The sequence below is a fragment of the Salmo salar genome, chromosome 18 (genome assembly GCF_965601325.2).
Source record: "Salmo salar chromosome 18, fSalSal1, whole genome shotgun sequence".
NCBI classification, from domain to species: Eukaryota; Metazoa; Chordata; class Actinopteri; order Salmoniformes; family Salmonidae; genus Salmo; species Salmo salar.
The window spans coordinates 2,344,484-2,371,869 of record NC_138308.1 but is presented as its reverse complement, the minus strand read 5'-3'; the positions used below and the strand labels follow the sequence as shown (position 1 = coordinate 2,371,869).

Sequence of the window (27,386 nt, the reverse complement as noted above, 5' to 3'; positions counted from 1 at the left end):
ATTAACAGAGAATAGTTATTTTCATAAATGCCTAATTTTGGAAATTTGAACACGTGCCATGAATATCTGTAAAATTCGGTTTAATCCTTGCAGATAATTGTTGAAGCAGTTTCTGTAGTGTAGCGGTTATCACGTTTGCTTAACACGCGAAAGGTCCTCGGGTTGAAACCGGGCGGAAACAGAGCTCTTTGACACGTGCAGTAGGTACTGTACTTTCAACAAAGAATTTTTATTTTCATGAATTCTGTATTTTGGAAATTCGAATACGTGCCATGAATATCTGTAAAATTCGATTTACTCCTCGCAGCTAATTGTAGCAGTAGTTTCTGTGGTTTAGTGGTTATCACATTTGCTTCACACGCGAAAGGTCCCTGGTTCGAAACCGGGCGGAAACAACGCTCATTGACACATTCTGAAGTACCATAGTGGTAACAGAAAATTTCATGAATTCTTTATTTTGGAAATTCGAATACGTGCCATGAATATTTTTAAAATTCGGTTTACTCCTTGCAGAAAAATCAAGCAGCAGTTTCTGTAGTGTAGTGGTTATCACGTTCTCTTTACACGTGAATGGTCCTCAGTTTGAAACTGGGAGGAAACAGTGCTCTTTGACACGTGCAGTAGGTACTGTACTATTAACAGAGAATAGTTATTTTCATAAATGCCTAATTTTGGAAATTTGAACGCGTGCCATGAATATCTGTAAAATTCGGTTTACTCCTTGCAGATAATTGTTGCAGAAGTTTCTGTAGTGTAGTGGTTATCACGTTCGCTTAACACGCGAAAGGTCCTCGGTTCGAAACCGGGCGGAAACAGAGCTCTTTGACACGTGCAGTAGGTACTGTACTTTCAACAAAGAATTGTTATTTTCATGAATTCTGTATTTTGGAAATTCGAATACGTGCCATGAATATCTGTAAAATTCGGTTTATTCCTCGCAGCTAAATGTAGCAGCAGTTTCTGTAGTGTAGTGGTTATCACGTTAGCTTTACACGTGAAAGGTCCTCAGTTTGAAACTGGGAGGAAACAGTGCTCTTTGACACGTGCAGTAGGTACTGTACTATTAACAGAGAATAGTTATTTTCATAAATGCCTACTTTTGGAAATTTGAACACGTGCCATGAATATCTGTAAAATTCGGTTTACTTCTTGCAGGAAAATCAAGCAGCAGTTTCTGTAGTGTAGTGGTTATCGCATTCGCTTTACACGCGAAAGGTCTTCGGTTCGAAACCGGGCGGAAACAGTGCTCTTTGACAAGTGCAGTAGGTACTGTACTTTCAACAAAGAATTGTTATTTTCATGAATTCTCTATTTTGGAAATTCGAATACGTGCCATGAATATTTTTAAAATTCGGTTTACTCCTTGCAGCTAATTGTAGCAGTAGTTTCTGTGGTGTAGTGGTTATCACGTTTGCTTCACACGCGAAAGGTCCCTGGTTCGAAACCGGGCGGAAACAACACTCATTGACACATTCTGAAGTACCATAGTGGTAACAGAAAATTTCATGAATTCTTTATTTTGGAAATTCGAATACGTGCCATGAATATTTTTAACATTCGGTTTACTCCTTGCAGAAAAATCAAGCAGCAGTTTCTGTAGTGTAGTGGTTATCGCGTTTGCTTTACTCGCGAAAGGTCCTCGGTTCGAAACCGGGCGGAAACAGTGCTCTTTGACAAGTGCAGTAGGTACTGTACTTTCAACAAAGAATTGTTATTTTCATGAATTCTGTATTTTGGAAACCGGGCGGAAACAACACTCATTGAGACATTCTGAAGTACCATAGTGGTAACAGAAAATTTCATGAATTCTTTATTTTGGAAATTCGAATACGTGCCATGAATATTTTTAAAATTCGGTTTACTCCTTGCAGAAAAATCAAGCAGCAGTTTCTGTAGTGTAGTGGTTATCACGTTAGCTTTACACGTGAAAGGTCCTCAGTTTGAAACCAGGAGGAAACACTGCTCTTTGACATGTGCAGTAGGTACTGTACTATTAACAGAGAATAGTTATTTTCATAAATGCCTACTTTTGGAAATTTGAACACGTGCCATGAATATCTGTAAAATTCGATTTACTCCTTGCAGATAATCTTTGAAGAAGTTTCTGTAGTGTTGTGGTTATCACGTTCGCTGAACACGCGAAAGGTCCTCGGTTCGAAACCGGGCGGAAACAGTGCTCTTTGACAAGTGCAGTAGGTACTGTACTTTCAACAAAGAATTGTTATTTTCATGAATTCTGTATTTTGGAAATTCGAATACGTGCCATGAATATTTTTAAAATTCGGTTTACTCCTTGCAGCTAATTGTAGCAGTAGTTTCTGTGGTGTAGTGCTTATCACGTTTGCTTCACACGCGAAAGGTCCCAGGTTCGAAACCGGGCGGAAACAGAGCTCTTTGACACGTGCAGTAGGTACTGTACTTTCAACAAAGAATTGTTATTTTCATGAATTCTGTATTTTGGAAATTCGAATACGTGCCATGAATATCTGTAAAATTCGGTTTATTCCTCGCAGCTAAATGTAGCAGCAGTTTCTGTAGTGTAGTGGTTATCACGTTTGCTTCACACGCGAAAGGTCCCTGGTTCGAAACCGGGCGGAAACAACGCTCATTGACACATACTGAAGTGCCATAGTGGTAACAGAAAATTTCATGAGTTCTTTATTTTGGAAATTCGAATACGTGCCATGAATATTTTTAAAATTCGGTTTACTCCTTGCAGAAAAATCAAGCAGCAGTTTCTGTAGTGTAGTGGTTATCACGTTAGCTTTACACGTGAAAGGTCCTCAGTTTGAAACCAGGAGGAAACACTGCTCTTTGACATGTGCAGTAGGTACTGTACTATTAACAGAGAATAGTTATTTTCATAAATGCCTAATTTTGGAAATTTGAACACGTGCCATGAATATCTGTAAAATTCGGTTTACTCCTTGCAGATAATTGTTGAAGCAGTTTCTGTAGTGTAGCGGTTATCACGTTTGCTTAACACGCGAAAGGTCCTCGGGTTGAAACCGGGCGGAAACAGAGCTCTTTGACACGTGCAGTAGGTACTGTACTTTCAACAAAGAATTTTTATTTTCATGAATTCTGTATTTTGGAAATTCGAATACGTGCCATGAATATCTGTAAAATTCGATTTACTCCTCGCAGCTAATTGTAGCAGTAGTTTCTGTGGTTTAGTGGTTATCACATTTGCTTCACACGCGAAAGGTCCCTGGTTCGAAACCGGGCGGAAACAACGCTCATTGACACATTCTGAAGTACCATAGTGGTAACAGAAAATTTCATGAATTCTTTATTTTGGAAATTCGAATACGTGCCATGAATATTTTTAAAATTCGGTTTACTCCTTGCAGAAAAATCAAGCAGCAGTTTCTGTAGTGTAGTGGTTATCACGTTCTCTTTACACGTGAAAGGTCCTCAGTTTGAAACTGGGAGGAAACAGTGCTCTTTGACACGTGCAGTAGGTACTGTACTATTAACAGAGAATAGTTATTTTCATAAATGCCTAATTTTGGAAATTTGAACGCGTGCCATGAATATCTGTAAAATTCGGTTTACTCCTTGCAGATAATGGTTGCAGAAGTTTCTGTAGTGTAGTGGTTATCACGTTCGCTTAACACGCGAAAGGTCCTCGGTTCGAAACCGGGCGGAAACAGAGCTCTTTGACACGTGCAGTAGGTACTGTACTTTCAACAAAGAATTGTTATTTTCATGAATTCTGTATTTTGGAAATTCGAATACGTGCCATGAATATCTGTAAAATTCGGTTTATTCCTCGCAGCTAAATGTAGCAGCAGTTTCTGTAGTGTAGTGGTTATCACGTTTGCTTCACACGCGAAAGGTCCCTGGTTCGAAACCGGGCGGAAACAACGCTCATTGACACATCCTGAAGTGCCATAGTGGTAACAGAAAATTTCATGAGTTCTTTATTTTGGAAATTCGAATACGTGCCATGAATATTTTTTAAATTCGGTTTACTCCTTGCAGCTAAATGTAGCAGCAGTTTCTGTAGTGTAGTGGTTATCACGTTAGCTTTACACGTGAAAGGTCCTCAGTTTGAAACCGGGAGGAAACAGTGCTCTTTGACATGTGCAGTAGGTACTGTACTATTAACAGAGAATAGTTATTTTCATAAATGCCTACTTTTGGAAATTTGAACACGTGCCATGAATATCTGTAAAATTCGGTTTACTTCTTGCAGGAAAATCAAGCAGCAGTTTCTGTAGTGTAGTGGTTATCGCATTCGCTTTACACGCGAAAGGTCTTCGGTTCGAAACCGGGCGGAAACAGTGCTCTTTGACAAGTGCAGTAGGTACTGTACTTTCAACAAAGAATTGTTATTTTCATGAATTCTCTATTTTGGAAATTCGAATACGTGCCATGAATATTTTTAAAATTCGGTTTACTCCTTGCAGCTAATTGTAGCAGTAGTTTCTGTGGTGTAGTGGTTATCACGTTTGCTTCACACGCCCCTTTTTGGAGTTTCAGGAAGTGGAAGAGAAGCAGGTGTCTGAGTGCTTGAGAGAGAATATCGTTTTTTTTGGAGGTCTAGTTGACTTATACGTTTGAAAGTTTGTGAGTGACTGTAGTGAAGTTTCTGTGAAACGTTTTTGCTATTGTCCCCCATCAGCGTGAGCTGTTTGGGGGATATTGCTTAAAATAACCGGACGGACAACATGGCTTCGACATCAAGAATACAAACGACGACGAGAAAGGACAACAGTGAAATCAGAATGTTAAACGAAGAACTGAAAAAAAGAACATATGAGAAGGAACTGACGGTGAACGTGGAAATAAGTGGAGAAGGGAAAATAACAACGATGGAATTGCTGAGAGGAATAAAGGAAGTTTGCGGAACAATACTGGGATGTCGAATGAAAGACGGGAATAAGTACGAAGTAACAATGTCTCATGTAAATGGAAAAGAAAGACTAATAGACGGGCTAAAGATAAAGAACTGTCAAATCATGGCTAAAGAACTAGGGAACGATGAGCTGGTGGTGTCCTTTTTGAACTTGCCCGCATACATTACGGATGAGGAGATAGAAGAGAAACTAAAAGGCTGGAAGGTGAAGGCGACCACGCCAATCAAGAGGAGGATGTGGCCAGGAACGGACATTGTAGATGGGACAAGATTTTGCAAGGTAAAGTTTACAGACAATGTGCAATCCTTGCCATATTCTACAAAATTTAACACTGTCGAGGGATTTGAATATTTTCGTGTAATCCACGACAATCAAGTGAAGGTATGTAGATTATGTATTCAGCCGGGGCACATACTTAAGGAATGTCCGGAATTCACATGCCACAAATGTAGTGAACAAGGGCATTATGCCAGAGAATGTCGGAACATAGGAAATGTGTGCAAAATGTGTGACAGACCTAAAGTTAGATGTAGCTGTAATAAGGGAGAAAATCACTTACTTTTGCAAACAATGGACCTCACGTCTGAGGAAGAGGGGAGTGTGCCTATGGAGAGGGAGGATGAGAGTGACATGGAGAGTGTGACTCCAGAGACAGTGGCAGATAAGCTTGAAGAGCCTGTAATGTCTCCTGGCAAAGCACGAGACGCCGTTTTAGTCTCTGCTGCTGACAAGGTGGAACAGCAGCACATGATGGGTGAAAGACATACACAGGTAGAGATGGTGCAAGGTGCTTCTCAGGTGCCTGAGCCAGCTTTAAGCCTGTGTAAAAATTACACCAAAGGGTCCACTGAAGTCACGGGCACTGTTAAAGCGCACTTTTCAAAAGGCTTCCCCGCCGATCCCCCCAAAAATCCAAATAAAGAGACGGATGATGAAATAGATAGTGAGGATCTTCAGTTGTTTGTAAAAAATAAGAGGTCATTGTCGAAAACCAGGGAGATGATGGGTTTTGGAAAAAAGAAAAAGTAGGATTTTTAAGGACTTGTTTGGCTCTGATTATACTTCTGCACACATTCATAATGATTACAGTCGCATCCCTAAATGGTAACAGTTTGAGAAACATGAGCAAATTTGAGCAGGTATTAGTGTCTGTTAAGGCAGACATGTTGTGTTTTCAAGAGACCAATTGGACAGACTCCAAAATGCAGGAGATTAAGAGTAAATGGTCAGATTTAATTTTTTGTAGTCATGGAGGGGATAAAACATGTGGTGTGGCTATTTTGATAAAAAATGATGTGGTGCAAAATGTAAAAGAAATATATGCTGACAATGATGGCAGACTTATTGTAATTGAATTTGAAGTTCAAAATGTAGTTTTTCGTTTAATTAAGGTTTATGCTTCAAACATTGAATCTGAAAGGAGAGAAATGTTTCACAAATTAAAAACACTGTGCTCAGAAAACTGTATACTGATAGGAGATTTTAATGTGAGGTGTAGTAGAATGGATGCCTCTAGTTGTGCTAAATTCAGATATGACTCTTCTAGAAATGCATTATGGAAACTTATGAATGAGGAGAATCTAGTAGATATATGGAGGGCTGAAAATCCAAACAGAAGAGTATTCTCTAGAAGGCAGGTGGTTCTAAAGGAATTAAAACAAAGCAGAATTGATTTATGTCTAGCAAAACAAGAATTGGTGCAGAATGTTAAGAAGGTGTCATATACCTTTACAGCATATAGTGATCATGCAGTAATGTCATTTCAAATGGGTTTTGGTGTGGAGAGGAGAGGGGGAGGTGTCTGGTGTTTAAATGCCAGTCTGTTAAAGGAGGAAGGATATAGAAATGAAATTGTTGAATGTATTAATGATGAAATGTCTAATGTACTGTTAAAAGAGAATGTGTGTTTATGGTGGGAGGAAGTGAAAGTAAAAGTAAAAAATAGGAGTATTAGGTACGCAAAAAATCATAACCGTTTAGATAAGCAGAAAGAAATAATGCTTAGGAATAGGATGTTGCATGAACTTGAAAAGGCTGATACGGATCCAGACTATGATGTTGTGAATTATTTGAAAATCCATGCAGAGCTGGGTCGTTATGAAAAAAATAAATGTTTGGGTGCTATTGTTAGGAGCAGGGCACAGTACGCTTTGGAGGGAGAGAAATGTACATCCTTTTTTTTGGGTCTGGAAAAAAGAAAACAAACTAAGAGTTACATTGTAGAGTTGGAAGATGAAAGAGGTGTAAAGGTAAACGATTTTGTTGGGATCTTAGAGACAGTTGAAACCTTTTACAGAAATCTTTACAAAAAGAATGATGTAGATAAAGTGTGTGTTGTAAAAGTGTTGGATACAATTAGTGCCAAAGTATCGCAGGCAGATAGAATGATGTGTGATGAAGAGATTTCGATTATGGAAATCAAGGAAGCAATTGTTAGCACGCAAGGTAATAAAAGTCCGGGTTTGGATGGTTTAACAAATGAGTTCTATAAAGTCTTTGTAGATATTTTGGCACCCATTTTAGTGAGGGTGTTTCATTATATGGAAGAGAATAAGGAAATCCCTGAGTCTATGTCAACTGGAATGTTAACGATCTTATTCAAAAATAGGGGCAGTAGATTAAAGTTAGAAAATTATAGGCCTATTAGCCTTCTAAATTCGGATTATAAGATACTGACTAAAGTGTTAGCGAATAGGATGAAAAAGGTGATTGGGAGTATTATTGAATCAACACAAGCCTACGGCATACCTGGAAGAGATATTTCAGATGTAATTTGTACAATTAGGGATGTTGTTAATCAAATGAAAAATGAAGGTGGTATAGTTTTAAGTTTGGACTTTAACCTGTTGGGTCTAGGGGGCAGCATTTGCACGTCTGGATAAAAAAAATGTACCCGATTTAATCTGGTTACTAATCCTACCCAGTAACTAGAATATGCATATACTTATTATATATGGATAGAAAACACTCTAAAGTTTCCAAAACTGTTTGAATGGTGTCTGTGAGTATAACAGAACTCATTTGGCAGGCAAAACCCTGAGACATTTTCTGACAGGAAGTGGATACCTGATGTGTTGTATTGACTTTAAACCTATCCCATTGAAAAACACAGGGGTTTAGGAATATTTTGGCACTTCCTATTGCTTCCACTAGATGTCACCAGCCTTTACAAAGTGTTTTGAGTCTTCTGGAGGGAGATCTGACCGAACAAGAGCCATGGAACGGTGATGTCCCATTAGACACCTGGCGCGCTACTTCATGTTGGGTACCCTCGTTCCAATACGTTATAAAAGGCTATGCATTCGTCCACCTTGAATATTATTCATGTTCTGGTTAAAAAAGGCCCTAATGATTTATGCTATACAACGTTTGACATGTTTGAACGAACGGAAATATATTTTTTCCCCTCGTTCATGACGAGAAGTCCGGCTGGCTTACATCATGTGCTAACGAGACGGAGATTTTTGGACATAAATGATGAGCTTTTTTGAACAAAACTACATTCGTTATGGACCTGTGATACCTGGAAGTGACATCTGATGAAGAGAATCAAAGGTAATGGATTATTTACATAGTATTTTCGATTTTAGATCTCCCCAACATGACGTCTAGTATGTATCGCAACGCGTATTTTTCTGGGCACAGTGCTCAGATTATTGCAAAGTGTGATTTCCCAGTAAGGTTATTTTTAAATCTGGCAAGTTGATTGCGTTCAAAAGATGTAAATCTATAATTCTTTAAATGACAATATAATATTTTACCAATGTTTTCTAATTTTAATTATTTAATTTGTGACGCTGACTTGACTGCCGGTTATTGGAGGGAAACGATTTCCTCAACATCAATGCCATAGTAAAACGCTGTTTTTGTATATAAATATGAACTTGATAGAACTAAAAATGCATGCATTGTCTAACATAATGTCCTAGGAGTGTCATCTGATGGAGATTGTAAAAGGTTAGTGTATCATTTTAGCTGGTTTTATGGTTTTGGTGACCCTGTCTTTGACTTGACAAAACATTACACACAACTCTTGTAAATGTACTGTCCTAACATACTCTAAATTTATGCTTTCGCCGTAAAACCTTTTTGAAATCGTAAAACGTGGTTAGATTAAGGAGATGTTTATCTTTCAAATGGTGTAACATAGTTGTATTTTTGAAAAATTTGAATTTTGACATTTATTTGGATTCAAATTTGCCGCTCTTGAAATGCACCTGCTGTTGATGGAGTGCACCACGGGTGGCACGCTAGCGTCCCACCTAGCCCCAAGAGGTTAACAAAGCTTTCGATAGAGTGGAGCACAGCTTTTTATTACAGACTTTGGAGAGGTTTGGGTTTGGGCCAAAGTTTGTATCTTGGATCAACCTGTTGTATAGTGGGGCTAAAAGTTGTGTTAAATGTAACGGAGTGTTAACAGATACTTTCCCTGTGGAGAGGTCAGTAAGGCAGGGCTGTCCTTTGTCAGCTCTGCTGTACAGTGTTTCTACAGAACCGTTAGCTACATTGATAAATAGTAATAAAGAAGTAAGGGGTGTTGGAATCCCAGGTGGTGGTGTCAGTGTTGTACATCAGTACGCTGATGACACTACTTGTACTGTGAAGGATATAGAAAGTATTGGAAGCATTATGGGGATCATAGATATATATGGCAAGGCATCGGGTGCTAAAGTTAATATAGAGAAGACTGAAATAATGTTTGTTGGGGATATCAATGTAAACGGGTGTGAGATTCCATTCAAGAGCGCAAAGGATTTTATTAAAGTGCTGGGAGTAAACATTGGTGTAAAGGAGAAAGAGGCAAAAGATATAACTTGGACTGGGATCCTTAATAAAGTCAAGCTAACGTTGAATTTCTGGAAAAATAGAAAACTAAAGTTACAAGGGAAAGTAATTGTTGCAAATGCTTTGGTATTATCCAAATTTGTGTATGTTTTGGGAGTCCTGGACATGCCGGAGTGGGTCCTAAATGAATTGAATAATGTGGTGTCAAATTTTATATGGGATGGTAAAGGAGTGAGAATATCTCAGAAAACATTGATTGCTGACTATGTGGATGGAGGTTTAAAACTTGTAGATTTAGGTGTCAAAAGAAAAGCTATTAGGATAAAAACAGTAAAGAAATATTTGTATGACAGTGAAGATTATGGCTGGAAACACTTCTTTAGAGTCTACTTAGAGGAGAGTGGTGGTTGTGAGGATAATGGTTTATTGATGGGGCTTAAAAGGGCAATGTTTGAAAAGGTACCAGATTTTTATAAAGAGGTGCTAAATGCATGGGCAGAGTTGTTGCCTAATGTATATTATGAATGTGGACATATTGACCTGATTATGAATCAACCTATATTTCTGAATGAGAAAATCAAGAACAAAGAAAAAGTTTTGTATAATAAAGTATTTATGAGTGCAGGTCTACGGCAAATAAAAGATTATACTTATGAGGTAATTCCAGGGTTTTTACCTGGGGAAGCTATTTTTGACATAATCAATGAATGGGATGAAGAGGTGGGAAGGGGAACAGTGAATAATATGTATGACAAGATAAAGAATAGTATACCAAGAGCATGGGTTGATTTAATAAATAGTGAAGTTGAAAGAGAAGATTTATTTGTATTTCCTAATTTGTTCATTGGTAGCAGTAAGTAGAAAGTACATTTATCTAGTATACCAGTGAAAAGATTGTATAGAATAATGGTAGGAAAAGTGTGTAGAAGGCCGGCTGCTGAGAAATTTTGGAAAGTCGTTTTTCCGGAATTGGATGAAAAAAAGATATGGGGAAATTTAAATGTAAAATATAATAGTAAGGAGTGTGAAAATAATGATTTCAAACTAAGACATAATAGAATATTTACAAAGGTGGTGCTAAAGAAAATTAATTGTGAGATAGAAAGGGAATGCGACGTATGTGGACGTTTCCCGGAAACTCTTATGCATTTGTTTATAGAATGTGAGGATTTAAAATATTTTTTTTGTAAAGTTAAGGAAATGTTATGTAGAAACTGGGGGGGAGATTTCGTGAAAAAGTATGCGTGGGAGGAACTTTTGTTATTTGGAGTGTCTGGTAAATGTGAGGGTGCTAATGTGTGTTTGTTGAATATGGTTTTGAGTTTTGTGAGGTATGCTATTTTTTGTAGGAGGAATTATGTTTCTTTTGACAGAAAGAGGGTTCAGGTGTGGAGTATCTTTATAGCACTGTTCAGTAAACACATAGATATGTTGTTTAATTATGGGATGGAACATTTTGATGAGTCTTTTGTTGAAGGGAGTGGGTTAATTTCACGAGAGGAGATTGGAGGTATCACTTATAATTTTTGAAAGCACTGTTTTGATATTTTCTTTGTTGATAATTTGATAGGGGGTGAATTGTTCACCTGCCTCTGTTAGTCTAGTGTCTTCTGTATTGTTCTCTGTGGATTGTACTGTAAACAGTAGATTGTACTGTAAATATTGTAAACAAACATTTTTGATAATAAAAAAATAAATAAAAAATAAATAAAAAAATCACGTTCGCTTTACACGCAAAAGGTCCTCGGTTCGAAACCGGGCGGAAACAGTGCTCTTTGACACGTGCAGTAGGTACAGTACTTTTAAAAGAGAATAGTTATTTTCATAAATGCCTAAATGTGGAAATTTCAACACGTGCCATAAATATCTGTAAAATTCGGTTTACTCCTTGCAGATAATTGTAGAAGCAGTTTCTGTAGTGTAGCGGTTATCACGTTTGCTTAACACGCGAAAGGTCCTCGGTTCGAAACTTGGCGGAAACAGATCTCTTTGACACGTGCAGTAGGTACTGTACTTTTAAAAGAGAATAGTTATTTTCATAAATGCCTAAATTTGGAAATTTCAACACGTGCCATAAATATCTGTAAAATTCGGTTTACTCCTTGCAGATAATTGTAGAAGCAGTTTCTGTAGTGAAGCGGTTATCACGTTTGCTTAACACGCGAAAGGTCCTCGGTTCGAAACTGGGCGGAAACAGATCTCTTTGACACGTGCAGTAGGTACTGTACTTTCAACAAAGAATTGTTATTTTCATAAATTCTGTATTTTGGAAATTCGAATACGTGCCCTGAATATCTGTAAAATTCGGTTTACTTCTTGCAGGAAAATCAAGCAGCAGTTTCTGTAGTGTAGTGGTTATCACGTTCGCTTTACACTCGAAAGGTCCTCGGTTCGAAACCGGGCGGAAACAGTGCTCTTTGACACGTGCAGTAGGTACAGTACTTTTAAAAGAGAATAGTTATTTTCATAAATGCCTAAATTTGGAAATTTCAACACGTGCCATAAATATCTGTAAAATTCGGTTTACTCCTAGCAGATAATTTCAGAAGCAGTTTCTGTAGTGTAGTGGTTATCACGTTCGCTTCACACGCCCCTTTTTGGAGTTTCAGGAAGTGGAAGAGAAGCAGGTGTCTGAGTGCTTGAGAGAGAATATCGTTTTTTTTGGAGGTCTAGTTGACTTATAAGTTTGAAAGTTTGTGAGTGACTGTAGTGAAGTTTCTGTGAAACGTTTTTGCTATTGTCCCCCATCAGCGTGAGCTGTTTGGGGGATATTGCTTAAAATAACCGGACGGACAACATGGCTTCGACATCAAGAATACAAACGACGACGAGAAAGGACAACAGTGAAATCAGAATGTTAAACGAAGAACTGAAAAAAAGAACATATGAGAAGGAACTGACGGTGAACGTGGAAATAAGTGGAGAAGGGAAAATAACAACGATGGAATTGCTGAGAGGAATAAAGGAAGTTTGCGGAACAATACTGGGATGTCGAATGAAAGACGGGAATAAGTATGAAGTAACAATGTCTCATGTAAATGGAAAAGAAAGACTAATAGACGGGCTAAAGATAAAGAACTGTCAAATCATGGCTAAAGAACTAGGGAACGATGAGCTGGTGGTGTCCTTTTTGAACTTGCCCGCATACATTACGGATGAGGAGATAGAAGAGAAACTAAAAGGCTGGAAGGTGAAGGCGACCACGCCAATCAAGAGGAGGATGTGGCCAGGAACGGACATTGTAGATGGGACAAGATTTTGCAAGGTAAAGTTTACAGACAATGTGCAATCCTTGCCATATTCTACAAAATTTAACACTGTCGAGGGATTTGAATATTTTCGTGTAATCCACGACAATCAAGTGAAGGTATGTAGATTATGTATTCAGCCGGGGCACATACTTAAGGAATGTCCGGAATTCACATGCCACAAATGTAGTGAACAAGGGCATTATGCCAGAGAATGTCGGAACATAGGAAATGTGTGCAAAATGTGTGACAGACCTAAAGTTAGATGTAGCTGTAATAAGGGAGAAAATCACTTACTTTTGCAAACAATGGACCTCACGTCTGAGGAAGAGGGGAGTGTGCCTATGGAGAGGGAGGATGAGAGTGACATGGAGAGTGTGACTCCAGAGACAGTGGCAGATAAGCTTGAAGAGCCTGTAATGTCTCCTGGCAAAGCACGAGACGCCGTTTTAGTCTCTGCTGCTGACAAGGTGGAACAGCAGCACATGATGGGTGAAAGACATACACAGGTGGAGATGGTGCAAGGTGCTTCTCAGGTGCCTGAGCCAGCTTTAAGCCTGTGTAAAAATTACACCAAAGAGTGGGCTGGGTCCACTGAAGTCACGGGCACTGTTAAAGCGCACTTTTCAAAAGGCTTCCCCGCCGCTCCCCCCAAAAATCCAAATAAAGAGACGGATGATGAAATAGATAGTGAGGATCTTCAGTTGTTTGTAAAAAATAAGAGGTCATTGTCGAAAACCAGGGAGATGATGGGTTTTGGAAAAAATAAAAAGTAGGATTTTTAAGGACTTGTTTGGCTCTGATTATACTTCTGCACACATTCATAATGATTACAGTCGCATCCCTAAATGGTAACAGTTTGAGAAACATGAGCAAATTTGAGCAGGTATTAGTGTCTGTTAAGGCAGACATGTTGTGTTTTCAAGAGACCAATTGGACAGACTCCAAAATGCAGGAGATTAAGAGTAAATGGTCAGATTTAATTTTTTGTAGTCATGGAGGGGATAAAACATGTGGTGTGGCTATTTTGATAAAAAATGATGTGGTGCAAAATGTAAAAGAAATATATGCTGACAATGATGGCAGACTTATTGTAATTGAATTTGAAGTTCAAAATGTAGTTTTTCGTTTAATTAATGTTTATGCTTCAAACATTGAATCTGAAAGGAGAGAAATGTTTCACAAATTAAAAACACTGTGCTCAGAAAACTGTATACTGATAGGAGATTTTAATGTGAGGTGTAGTAGAATGGATGCCTCTAGTTGTGCTAAATTCAGATATGACTCTTCTAGAAATGCATTATGGAAACTTATGAATGAGGAGAATCTAGTAGATATATGGAGGGCTGAAAATCCAAACAGAAGAGTATTCTCTAGAAGGCAGGTGGTTCTAAAGGAATTAAAACAAAGCAGAATTGATTTATGTCTAGCAAAACAAGAATTGGTGCAGAATGTTAAGAAGGTGTCATATACCTTTACAGCATATAGTGATCATGCAGTAATGTCATTTCAAATGGGTTTTGGTGTGGAGAGGAGAGGGGGAGGTGTCTGGTGTTTAAATGCCAGTCTGTTAAAGGAGGAAGGATATAGAAATGAAATTGTTGAATGTATTAATGATGAAATGTCTAATGTACTGTTAAAAGAGAATGTGTGTTTATGGTGGGAGGAAGTGAAAGTAAAAGTAAAAAATAGGAGTATTAGGTACGCAAAAAATCATAACCGTTTAGATAAGCAGAAAGAAATAATGCTTAGGAATAGGATGTTGCATGAACTTGAAAAGGCTGATACGGATCCAGACTATGATGTTGTGAATTATTTGAAAATCCATGCAGAGCTGGGTCGTTATGAAAAAAATAAATGTTTGGGTGCTATTGTTAGGAGCAGGGCACAGTACGCTTTGGAGGGAGAGAAATGTACATCCTTTTTTTTGGGTCTGGAAAAAAGAAAACAAACTAAGAGTTACATTGTAGAGTTGGAAGATGAAAGAGGTGTAAAGGTAAACGATTTTGTTGGGATCTTAGAGACAGTTGAAACCTTTTACAGAAATCTTTACAAAAAGAATGATGTAGATAAAGTGTGTGTTGTAAAAGTGTTGGATACAATTAGTGCCAAAGTATCGCAGGCAGATAGAATGATGTGTGATGAAGAGATTTCGATTATGGAAATCAAGGAAGCAATTGTTAGCACGCAAGGTAATAAAAGTCCGGGTTTGGATGGTTTAACAAATGAGTTCTATAAAGTCTTTGTAGATATTTTGGCACCCATTTTAGTGAGGGTGTTTCATTATATGGAAGAGAATAAGGAAATCCCTGAGTCTATGTCAACTGGAATGTTAACGATCTTATTCAAAAATAGGGGCAGTAGATTAAAGTTAGAAAATTATAGGCCTATTAGCCTTCTAAATTCGGATTATAAGATACTGACTAAAGTGTTAGCGAATAGGATGAAAAAGGTGATTGGGAGTATTATTGAATCAACACAAGCCTACGGCATACCTGGAAGAGATATTGCAGATGTAATTTGTACAATTAGGGATGTTGTTAATCAAATGAAAAATGAAGGTGGTATAGTTTTAAGTTTGGACTTTAACAAAGCTTTCGATAGAGTGGAGCACAGCTTTTTATTACAGACTTTGGAGAGGTTTGGGTTTGGGCCAAAGTTTGTATCTTGGATCAACCTGTTGTATAGTGGGGCTAAAAGTTGTGTTAAATGTAACGGAGTGTTAACAGATACTTTCCCTGTGGAGAGGTCAGTAAGGCAGGGCTGTCCTTTGTCAGCTCTGCTGTACAGTGTTTCTACAGAACCGTTAGCTACATTGATAAATAGTAATAAAGAAGTAAGGGGTGTTGGAATCCCAGGTGGTGGTGTCAGTGTTGTACATCAGTACGCTGATGACACTACTTGTACTGTGAAGGATATAGAAAGTATTGGAAGCATTATGGGGATCATAGATATATATGGCAAGGCATCGGGTGCTAAAGTTAATATAGAGAAGACTGAAATAATGTTTGTTGGGGATATCAATGTAAACGGGTGTGAGATTCCATTCAAGAGCGCAAAGGATTTTATTAAAGTGCTGGGAGTAAACATTGGTGTAAAGGAGAAAGAGGCAAAAGATATAACTTGGACTGGGATCCTTAATAAAGTCAAGCTAACGTTGAATTTCTGGAAAAATAGAAAACTAAAGTTACAAGGGAAAGTAATTGTTGCAAATGCTTTGGTATTATCCAAATTTGTGTATGTTTTGGGAGTCCTGGACATGCCGGAGTGGGTCCTAAATGAATTGAATAATGTGGTGTCAAATTTTATATGGGATGGTAAAGGAGTGAGAATATCTCAGAAAACATTGATTGCTGACTATGTGGATGGAGGTTTAAAACTTGTAGATTTAGGTGTCAAAAGAAAAGCTATTAGGATAAAAACAGTAAAGAAATATTTGTATGACAGTGAAGATTATGGCTGGAAACACTTCTTTAGAGTCTACTTAGAGGAGAGTGGTGGTTGTGAGGATAATGGTTTATTGATGGGGCTTAAAAGGGCAATGTTTGAAAAGGTACCAGATTTTTATAAAGAGGTGCTAAATGCATGGGCAGAGTTGTTGCCTAATGTATATTATGAATGTGGACATATTGACCTGATTATGAATCAACCTATATTTCTGAATGAGAAAATCAAGAACAAAGAAAAAGTTTTGTATAATAAAGTATTTATGAGTGCAGGTCTACGGCAAATAAAAGATTATACATATGAGGTAATTCCAGGGTTTTTACCTGGGGAAGCTATTTTTGACATAATCAATGAATGGGATGAAGAGGTGGGAAGGGGAACAGTGAATAATATGTATGACAAGATAAAGAATAGTATACCAAGAGCATGGGTTGATTTAATAAATAGTGAAGTTGAAAGAGAAGATTTATTTGTATTTCCTCATTTGTTCATTGGTAGCAGTAAGAAGAAAGTACATTTATCTAGTATACCAGTGAAAAGATTGTATAGAATAATGGTAGGAAAAGTGTGTAGAAGGCCGGCTGCTGAGAAATTTTGGAAAGTAGTTTTTCCGGAATTGGATGAAAAAAAGATATGGGGAAATTTAAATGTAAAATATAATAGTAAGGAGTGTGAAAATAATGATTTCAAACTAAGACATAATAGAATATTTACAAAGGTGGTGCTAAAGAAAATTAATTGTGAGATAGAAAGGGAATGCGACGTATGTGGACGTTTCCCGGAAACTCTTATGCATTTGTTTATAGAATGTGAGGATTTAAAATATTTTTTTTGTAAAGTTAAGGAAATGTTATGTAGAAACTGGGGGGGAGATTTCGTGAAAAAGTATGCGTGGGAGGAACTTTTGTTATTTGGAGTGTCTGGTAAATGTGAGGGTGCTAATGTGTGTTTGTTGAATATGGTTTTGAGTTTTGTGAGGTATGCTATTTTTTGTAGGAGGAATTATGTTTCTTTTGACAGAAAGAGGGTTCAGGTGTGGAGTATCTTTATAGCACTGTTCAGTAAACACATAGATATGTTGTTTAATTATGGGATGGAACATTTTGATGAGTCTTTTGTTGAAGGGAGTGGGTTAATTTCACGAGAGGAGAGTGGAGGTATCACTTATAATTTTTGAAAGCACTGTTTTGATATTTTCTTTGTTGATAATTTGATAGGGGGTGAATTGTTCACCTGCCTCTGTTAGTCTAGTGTCTTCTGTATTGTTCTCTGTGGATTGTACTGTAAACAGTAGATTGTACTGTAAATATTGTAAACAAACATTTTTGATAATAAAAAAAAATAAAAAAATAAATAAAAATAAAAAAAAATCACGTTCGCTTTACACGCGAAAGGTCCTCGGTTCGAAACCGGGCGGAAACAGAGCTCTTTGACAAGTGCAGTAGGTACTGTACTTTCAACAAAGAATTGTTATTTTCATGAATTCTGTATTTTGGAAATTCGAATACGTGCCATGAATATCTGTAAAATTCGGTTTACTCCTCGCAGCTAAATGTAGCAGCAGTTTCTGTAGTGTAGCGGTTATCACGTTCGCTTCACACGCCCCTTTTTGGAGTTTCAGGAAGTGGAAGAGAAGCAGGTGTCTGAGTGCTTGAGAGAGAATATCGTTTTTTTTGGAGGTCTAGTTGACTTATAAGTTTGAAAGTTTGTGAGTGACTGTAGTGAAGTTTCTGTGAAACGTTTTTGCTATTGTCCCCCATCAGCGTGAGCTGTTTGGGGGATATTGCTTAAAATAACCGGACGGACAACATGGCTTCGACATCAAGAATACAAACGACGACGAGAAAGGACAACAGTGAAATCAGAATGTTAAACGAAGAACTGAAAAAAAGAACATATGAGAAGGAACTGACGGTGAACGTGGAAATAAGTGGAGAAGGGAAAATAACGACGATGGAATTGCTGAGAGGAATAAAGGAAGTTTGCGGAACAATACTGGGATGTCGAATGAAAGACGGGAATAAGTATGAAGTAACAATGTCTCATGTAAATGGAAAAGAAAGACTAATAGACGGGCTAAAGATAAAGAACTGTCAAATCATGGCTAAAGAACTAGGGAACGATGAGCTGGTGGTGTCCTTTTTGAACTTGCCCGCATACATTACGGATGAGGAGATAGAAGAGAAACTAAAAGGCTGGAAGGTGAAGGCGACCACGCCAATCAAGAGGAGGATGTGGCCAGGAACGGACATTGTAGATGGGACAAGATTTTGCAAGGTAAAGTTTACAGACAATGTGCAATCCTTGCCATATTCTACAAAATTTAACACTGTCGAGGGATTTGAATATTTTCGTGTAATCCACGACAATCAAGTGAAGGTATGTAGATTATGTATTCAGCCGGGGCACATACTTAAGGAATGTCCGGAATTCACATGCCACAAATGTAGTGAACAAGGGCATTATGCCAGAGAATGTCGGAACATAGGAAATGTGTGCAAAATGTGTGACAGACCTAAAGTTAGATGTAGCTGTAATAAGGGAGAAAATCACTTACTTTTGCAAACAATGGACCTCACGTCTGAGGAAGAGGGGAGTGTGCCTATGGAGAGGGAGGATGAGAGTGACATGGAGAGTGTGACTCCAGAGACAGTGGCAGATAAGCTTGAAGAGCCTGTAATGTCTCCTGGCAAAGCACGAGACGCCGTTTTAGTCTCTGCTGCTGACAAGGTGGAACAGCAGCACATGATGGGTGAAAGACATACACAGGTAGAGATGGTGCAAGGTGCTTCTCAGGTGCCTGAGCCAGCTTTAAGCCTGTGTAAAAATTACACCAAAGAGTGGGCTGGGTCCACTGAAGTCACGGGCACTGTTAAAGCGCACTTTTCAAAAGGCTTCCCCGCCGCTCCCCCCAAAAATCCAAATAAAGAGACGGATGATGAAATAGATAGTGAGGATCTTCAGTTGTTTGTAAAAAATAAGAGGTCATTGTCGAAAACCAGGGAGATGATGGGTTTTGGAAAAAAGAAAAAGTAGGATTTTTAAGGACTTGTTTGGCTCTGATTATACTTCTGCACACATTCATAATGATTACAGTCGCATCCCTAAATGGTAACAGTTTGAGAAACATGAGCAAATTTGAGCAGGTATTAGTGTCTGTTAAGGCAGACATGTTGTGTTTTCAAGAGACCAATTGGACAGACTCCAAAATGCAGGAGATTAAGAGTAAATGGTCAGATTTAATTTTTTGTAGTCATGGAGGGGATAAAACATGTGGTGTGGCTATTTTGATAAAAAATGATGTGGTGCAAAATGTAAAAGAAATATATGCTGACAATGATGGCAGACTTATTGTAATTGAATTTGAAGTTCAAAATGTAGTTTTTCGTTTAATTAATGTTTATGCTTCAAACATTGAATCTGAAAGGAGAGAAATGTTTCACAAATTAAAAACACTGTGCTCAGAAAACTCTATACTGATAGGAGATTTTAATGTGAGGTGTAGTAGAATGGATGCCTCTAGTTGTGCTAAATTCAGATATGACTCTTCTAGAAATGCATTATGGAAACTTATGAATGAGGAGAATCTAGTAGATATATGGAGGGCTGAAAATCCAAACAGAAGAGTATTCTCTAGAAGGCAGGTGGTTCTAAAGGAATTAAAACAAAGCAGAATTGATTTATGTCTAGCAAAACAAGAATTGGTGCAGAATGTTAAGAAGGTGTCATATACCTTTACAGCATATAGTGATCATGCAGTAATGTCATTTCAAATGGGTTTTGGTGTGGAGAGGAGAGGGGGAGGTGTCTGGTGTTTAAATGCCAGTCTGTTAAAGGAGGAAGGATATAGAAATGAAATTGTTGAATGTATTAATGATGAAATGTCTAATGTACTGTTAAAAGAGAATGTGTGTTTATGGTGGGAGGAAGTGAAAGTAAAAGTAAAAAATAGGAGTATTAGGTACGCAAAAAATCATAACCGTTTAGATAAGCAGAAAGAAATAATGCTTAGGAATAGGATGTTGCATGAACTTGAAAAGGCTGATACGGATCCAGACTATGATGTTGTGAATTATTTGAAAATCCATGCAGAGCTGGGTCGTTATGAAAAAAATAAATGTTTGGGTGCTATTGTTAGGAGCAGGGCACAGTACGCTTTGGAGGGAGAGAAATGTACATCCTTTTTTTTGGGTCTGGAAAAAAGAAAACAAACTAAGAGTTACATTGTAGAGTTGGAAGATGAAAGAGGTGTAAAGGTAAACGATTTTGTTGGGATCTTAGAGACAGTTGAAACCTTTTACAGAAATCTTTACAAAAAGAATGATGTAGATAAAGTGTGTGTTGTAAAAGTGTTGGATACAATTAGTGCCAAAGTATCGCAGGCAGATAGAATGATGTGTGATGAAGAGATTTCGATTATGGAAATCAAGGAAGCAATTGTTAGCACGCAAGGTAATAAAAGTCTGGGTTTGGATGGTTTAACAAATGAGTTCTATAAAGCCTTTGTAGATATTTTGGCACCCATTTTAGTGAGGGTGTTTCATTATATGGAAGAGAATAAGGAAATCCCTGAGTCTATGTCAACTGGAATGTTAACGATCTTATTCAAAAATAGGGGCAGTAGATTAAAGTTAGAAAATTATAGGCCTATTAGCCTTCTAAATTCGGATTATAAGATACTGACTAAAGTGTTAGCGAATAGGATGAAAAAGGTGATTGGGAGTATTATTGAATCAACACAAGCCTACGGCATACCTGGAAGAGATATTTCAGATGTAATTTGTACAATTAGGGATGTTGTTAATCAAATGAAAAATGAAGGTGGTATAGTTTTAAGTTTGGACTTTAACAAAGCTTTCGATAGAGTGGAGCACAGCTTTTTATTACAGACTTTGGAGAGGTTTGGGTTTGGGCCAAAGTTTGTATCTTGGATCAACCTGTTGTATAGTGGGGCTAAAAGTTGTGTTAAATGTAACGGAGTGTTAACAGATACTTTCCCTGTGGAGAGGTCAGTAAGGCAGGGCTGTCCTTTGTCAGCTCTGCTGTACAGTGTTTCTACAGAACCGTTAGCTACATTGATAAATAGTAATAAAGAAGTAAGGGGTGTTGGAATCCCAGGTGGTGGTGTCAGTGTTGTACATCAGTACGCTGATGACACTACTTGTACTGTGAAGGATATAGAAAGTATTGGAAGCATTATGGGGATCATAGATATATATGGCAAGGCATCGGGTGCTAAAGTTAATATAGAGAAGACTGAAATAATGTTTGTTGGGGATATCAATGTAAACGGGTGTGAGATTCCATTCAAGAGCGCAAAGGATTTTATTAAAGTGCTGGGAGTAAACATTGGTGTAAAGGAGAAAGAGGCAAAAGATATAACTTGGACTGGGATCCTTAATAAAGTCAAGCTAACGTTGAATTTCTGGAAAAATAGAAAACTAAAGTTACAAGGGAAAGTAATTGTTGCAAATGCCTTGGTATTATCCAAATTTGTGTATGTTTTGGGAGTCCTGGACATGCCGGAGTGGGTCCTAAATGAATTGAATAATGTGGTGTCAAATTTTATATGGGATGGTAAAGGAGTGAGAATATCTCAGAAAACATTGATTGCTGACTATGTGGATGGAGGTTTAAAACTTGTAGATTTAGATGTCAAAAGAAAAGCTATTAGGATAAAAACAGTAAAGAAATATTTGTATGACAGTGAAGATTATGGCTGGAAACACTTCTTTAGAGTCTACTTAGAGGAGAGTGGTGGTTGTGAGGATAATGGTTTATTGATGGGGCTTAAAAGGGCAATGTTTGAAAAGGTACCAGATTTTTATAAAGAGGTGCTAAATGCATGGGCAGAGTTGTTGCCTAATGTATATTATGAATGTGGACATATTGACCTGATTATGAATCAACCTAGATTTCTGAATGAGAAAATCAAGAACAAAGAAAAAGTTTTGTATAATAAAGTATTTATGAGTGCAGGTCTACGGCAAATAAAAGATTATACATATGAGGTAATTCCAGGGTTTTTACCTGGGGAAGCTATTTTTGACATAATCAATGAATGGGATGAAGAGGTGGGAAGGGGAACAGTGAATAATATGTATGACAAGATAAAGAATAGTATACCAAGAGCATGGGTTGATTTAATAAATAGTGAAGTTGAAAGAGAAGATTTATTTGTATTTCCTAATTTGTTCATTGGTAGCAGTAAGAAGAAAGTACATTTATCTAGTATACCAGTGAAAAGATTGTATAGAATAATGGTAGGAAAAGTGTGTAGAAGGCCGGCTGCTGAGAAATTTTGGAAAGTAGTTTTTCCGGAATTGGATGAAAAAAAGATATGGGGAAATTTAAATGTAAAATATAATAGTAAGGAGTGTGAAAATAATGATTTCAAACTAAGACATAATAGAATATTTACAAAGGTGGTGCTAAAGAAAATTAATTGTGAGATAGAAAGGGAATGCGACGTATGTGGACGTTTCCCGGAAACTCTTATGCATTTGTTTATAGAATGTGAGGATTTAAAATATTTTTTTTGTAAAGTTAAGGAAATGTTATGTAGAAACTGGGGGGGAGATTTCGTGAAAAAGTATGCGTGGGAGGAACTTTTGTTATTTGGAGTGTCTGGTAAATGTGAGGGTGCTAATGTGTGTTTGTTGAATATGGTTTTGAGTTTTGTGAGGTATGCTATTTTTTGTAGGAGGAATTATGTTTCTTTTGACAGAAAGAGAGTTCAGGTGTGGAGTATCTTTATAGCACTGTTCAGTAAACACATAGATATGTTGTTTAATTATGGGATGGAACATTTTGATGAGTCTTTTGTTGAAGGGAGTGGGTTAATTTCACGAGAGGAGAGTGGAGGTATCACTTATAATTTTTGAAAGCACTGTTTTGATATTTTCTTTGTTGATAATTTGATAGGGGGTGAATTGTTCACCTGCCTCTGTTAGTCTAGTGTCTTCTGTATTGTTCTCTGTGGATTGTACTGTAAACAGTAGATTGTACTGTAAATATTGTAAACAAACATTTTTGATAATAAAAAATAAAAAAAATAAAAAAAAAATAAATCACGTTTGCTTCACACGCGAAAGGTCCCTGGTTCGAAACCGGGCGGAAACAACACTCATTGACACATTGTGATTTACCGTAGTGGTAACAGAAAATTTCATGAATTCTTTATTTTGGAAATTCGAATACGTGCCCTGAATATCTGTAAAATTCGGTTTACTTCTTGCAGGAAAATCAAGCAGAAGTTTCTGTAGTGTAGTGGTTATCACGTTCGCTTTACACGTGAAAGGTCCTCAGTTTGAAACCGGGAGGAAACAGTGCTCTTTGACATGTGCAGTAGGTACTGTACTATTAACAGAGAATAGTTACTTTCATAAATGCCTAATTTTGGAAATTTGAACACGTGCCATGAATATCTGTAAAATTCGGTTTACTCCTTGCAGATAATTGTTGAAGCAGTTTCTGTAGTGTAGCGGTTATCACGTTTGCTTAACATGCGAAAGGTCCTCGGTTTGAAACCGGGCGGAAACAGAGCTCTTTGACACGTGCAGTAGGTACTGTACTTTCAACAAAGAATTGTTATTTTCATGAATTCTGTATTTTGGAAATTCGAATACGTGCCATGAATATCTGTAAAATTCGATTTACTCCTCGCAGCTAATTGTAGCAGTAGTTTCTGTGGTCTAGTGGTTATCACGTTTGCTTCACACGCGAAAGGTCCCTGGTTCGAAACCGGGCGGAAACAACGCTCATTGACACATTCTGAAGTACCATAGTGGTAACAGAAAATTTCATGAATTCTTTATTTTGGAAATTCGAATACGTGCCATGAATATTTTTAAAATTCGGTTTACTCCTTGCAGAAAAATCAAGCAGCAGTTTCTGTAGTGTAGTGGTTATCACGTTCTCTTTACACGTGAAAGGTCCTCAGTTTGAAACTGGGAGGAAACAGTGCTCTTTGACACGTGCAGTAGGTACTGTACTATTAACAGAGAATAGTTATTTTCATAAATGCCTAATTTTGGAAATTTGAACGCGTGCCATGAATATCTGTAAAATTCGGTTTACTCCTTGCAGATAATTGTTGCAGAAGTTTCTGTAGTGTAGTGGTTATCACGTTCGCTTAACACGCGAAAGGTCCTCGGTTCGAAACCGGGCGGAAACAGAGCTCTTTGACACGTGCAGTAGGTACTGTACTTTCAACAAAGAATTGTTATTTTCATGAATTCTGTATTTTGGAAATTCGAATACGTGCCATGAATATCTGTAAAATTCGGTTTACTCCTCGCAGCTAAATGTAGCAGCAGTTTCTGTAGTGTAGTGGTTATCACGTTTGCTTCACACTCGAAAGGTCCCTGGTTCGAAACCGGGCGGAAACAACACTCATTGACACATTGTGATTTACCGTAGTGGTAACAGAAAATTTCATGAATTCTTTATTTTGGAAATTCGAATACGTGCCCTGAATATCTGTAAAATTCGGTTTACTTCTTGCAGGAAAATCAAGCAGAAGTTTCTGTAGTGTAGTGGTTATCACGTTCGCTTTACACGCGAAAGGTCCTCGGTTCGAAACCGGGCGGAAACAGTGCTCTTTGACACCTGCAGTAGGTACAGTACTTTTAAAAGAGAATAGTTATTTTCATAAATGCCTAAATTTGGAAATTTCAACACGTGCCATGAATATCTGTAAAATTCGGTTTACTCCTTGCAGCTGAATGTAGCAGCAGTGTCTGTAGTGTAGTGGTTATCACGTTCGCTTTACACGTGAAAGGTCCTCAGTTTGAAACCGGGAGGAAACAGTGCTCTTTGACATGTGCAGTAGGTACTGTACTATTAACAGAGAATAGTTATTTTCATAAATGCCTAATTTTGGAAATTTGAACACGTGCCATGAATATCTGTAAAATTCGGTTTACTCCTTGCAGATAATTGTTGAAGCAGTTTCTGTAGTGTAGCGGTTATCACGTTTGCTTAACACGCGAAAGGTCCTCGGTTTGAAACCGGGCGGAAACAGAGCTCTTTGACACGTGCAGTAGGTACTGTACTTTCAACAAAGAATTGTTATTTTCATGAATTCTGTATTTTGGAAATTCGAATACGTGCCCTGAATATCTGTAAAATTCGGTTTACTTCTTGCAGGAAAATCAAGCAGTAGTTTCTGTGGTCTAGTGGTTATCACGTTTGCTTCACACGCCCCTTTTTGGAGTTTCAGGAAGTGGAAGAGAAGCAGGCGTCTGAGTGCTTGAGAGAGAATATCGTTTTTTTTGGAGGTCTAGTTGACTTATAAGTTTGAAAGTTTGTGAGTGACTGTAGTGAAGTTTCTGTGAAACGTTTTTGCTATTGTCCCCCATCAGCGTGAGCTGTTTGGGGGATATTGCTTAAAATAACCGGACGGACAACATGGCTTCGACATCAAGAATACAAACGACGACGAGAAAGGACAACAGTGAAATCAGAATGTTAAACGAAGAACTGAAAAAAAGAACATATGAGAAGGAACTGACGGTGAACGTGGAAATAAGTGGAGAAGGGAAAATAACAACGATGGAATTGCTGAGAGGAATAAAGGAAGTTTGCGGAACAATACTGGGATGTCGAATGAAAGACGGGAATAAGTATGAAGTAACAATGTCTCATGTAAATGGAAAAGAAAGACTAATAGACGGGCTAAAGATAAAGAACTGTCAAATCATGGCTAAAGAACTAGGGAACGATGAGCTGGTGGTGTCCTTTTTGAACTTGCCCGCATACATTACGGATGAGGAGATAGAAGAGAAACTAAAAGGCTGGAAGGTGAAGGCGACCACGCCAATCAAGAGGAGGATGTGGCCAGGAACGGACATTGTAGATGGGACAAGATTTTGCAAGGTAAAGTTTACAGACAATGTGCAATCCTTGCCATATTCTACAAAATTTAACACTGTCGAGGGATTTGAATATTTTCGTGTAATCCACGACAATCAAGTGAAGGTATGTAGATTATGTATTCAGCCGGGGCACATACTTAAGGAATGTCCGGAATTCACATGCCACAAATGTAGTGAACAAGGGCATTATGCCAGAGAATGTCGGAACATAGGAAATGTGTGCAAAATGTGTGACAGACCTAAAGTTAGATGTAGCTGTAATAAGGGAGAAAATCACTTACTTTTGCAAACAATGGACCTCACGTCTGAGGAAGAGGGGAGTGTGCCTATGGAGAGGGAGGATGAGAGTGACATGGAGAGTGTGACTCCAGAGACATTGGCAGATAAGCTTGAAGAGCCTGTAATGTCTCCTGGCAAAGCACGAGACTTCGTTTTAGTCTCTGCTGCTGACAAGGTGGAACAGCAGCACATGATGGGTGAAAGACATACACAGGTGGAGATGGTGCAAGGTGCTTCTCAGGTGCCTGAGCCAGCTTTAAGCCTGTGTAAAAATTACACCAAAGAGTGGGCTGGGTCCACTGAAGTCACGGGCACTGTTAAAGCGCACTTTTCAAAAGGCTTCCCCGCCGATCCCCCCAAAAATCCAAATAAAGAGACGGATGATGAAATAGATAGTGAGGATCTTCAGTTGTTTGTAAAAAATAAGAGGTCATTGTCGAAAACCAGGGAGATGATGGGTTTTGGAAAAAAGAAAAAGTAGGATTTTTAAGGACTTGTTTGGCTCTGATTATACTTCTGCACACATTCATAATGATTACAGTCGCATCCCTAAATGGTAACAGTTTGAGAAACATGAGCAAATTTGAGCAGGTATTAGTGTCTGTTAAGGCAGACATGTTGTGTTTTCAAGAGACCAATTGGACAGACTCCAAAATGCAGGAGATTAAGAGTAAATGGTCAGATTTAATTTTTTGTAGTCATGGAGGGGATAAAACATGTGGTGTGGCTATTTTGATAAAAAATGATGTGGTGCAAAATGTAAAAGAAATATATGCTGACAATGATGGCAGACTTATTGTAATTGAATTTGAAGTTCAAAATGTAGTTTTTCGTTTAATTAATGTTTATGCTTCAAACATTGAATCTGAAAGGAGAGAAATGTT

General features: G+C 37.9%; 10 non-coding genes across 10 annotated transcripts; all 10 read left to right on the top strand.

Annotated features, from left to right (window-relative positions):
• Nucleotides 1-742: 742 nt before the first annotated feature.
• trnav-aac (transfer RNA valine (anticodon AAC)) lies at nucleotides 743-815 on the top strand. Its single transcript has one exon. It is a non-coding gene; the product is annotated as a tRNA-Val (tRNA).
• Nucleotides 816-1,170: 355 nt separating this feature from the next.
• Nucleotides 1,171-1,243, top strand: trnav-uac (transfer RNA valine (anticodon UAC)). The gene has a single exon. It is a non-coding gene; the product is annotated as a tRNA-Val (tRNA).
• A 141-nt stretch (nucleotides 1,244-1,384) lies between these two features.
• trnav-cac (transfer RNA valine (anticodon CAC)) lies at nucleotides 1,385-1,457 on the top strand. Its single transcript has one exon. It is a non-coding gene; the product is annotated as a tRNA-Val (tRNA).
• A 1,071-nt stretch (nucleotides 1,458-2,528) lies between these two features.
• On the top strand, nucleotides 2,529-2,601 carry trnav-cac (transfer RNA valine (anticodon CAC)). Its single transcript has one exon. It is a non-coding gene; the product is annotated as a tRNA-Val (tRNA).
• Nucleotides 2,602-3,582: 981 nt separating this feature from the next.
• Nucleotides 3,583-3,655, top strand: trnav-aac (transfer RNA valine (anticodon AAC)). The gene has a single exon. It is a non-coding gene; the product is annotated as a tRNA-Val (tRNA).
• Nucleotides 3,656-3,796: 141 nt separating this feature from the next.
• trnav-cac (transfer RNA valine (anticodon CAC)) lies at nucleotides 3,797-3,869 on the top strand. Its single transcript has one exon. It is a non-coding gene; the product is annotated as a tRNA-Val (tRNA).
• A 347-nt stretch (nucleotides 3,870-4,216) lies between these two features.
• trnav-uac (transfer RNA valine (anticodon UAC)) lies at nucleotides 4,217-4,289 on the top strand. The gene has a single exon. It is a non-coding gene; the product is annotated as a tRNA-Val (tRNA).
• A 7,698-nt stretch (nucleotides 4,290-11,987) lies between these two features.
• Nucleotides 11,988-12,060, top strand: trnav-uac (transfer RNA valine (anticodon UAC)). The gene has a single exon. It is a non-coding gene; the product is annotated as a tRNA-Val (tRNA).
• A 12,388-nt stretch (nucleotides 12,061-24,448) lies between these two features.
• Nucleotides 24,449-24,521, top strand: trnav-aac (transfer RNA valine (anticodon AAC)). The gene has a single exon. It is a non-coding gene; the product is annotated as a tRNA-Val (tRNA).
• A 347-nt stretch (nucleotides 24,522-24,868) lies between these two features.
• trnav-uac (transfer RNA valine (anticodon UAC)) lies at nucleotides 24,869-24,941 on the top strand. Its single transcript has one exon. It is a non-coding gene; the product is annotated as a tRNA-Val (tRNA).
• Nucleotides 24,942-27,386: the final 2,445 nt, after the last annotated feature.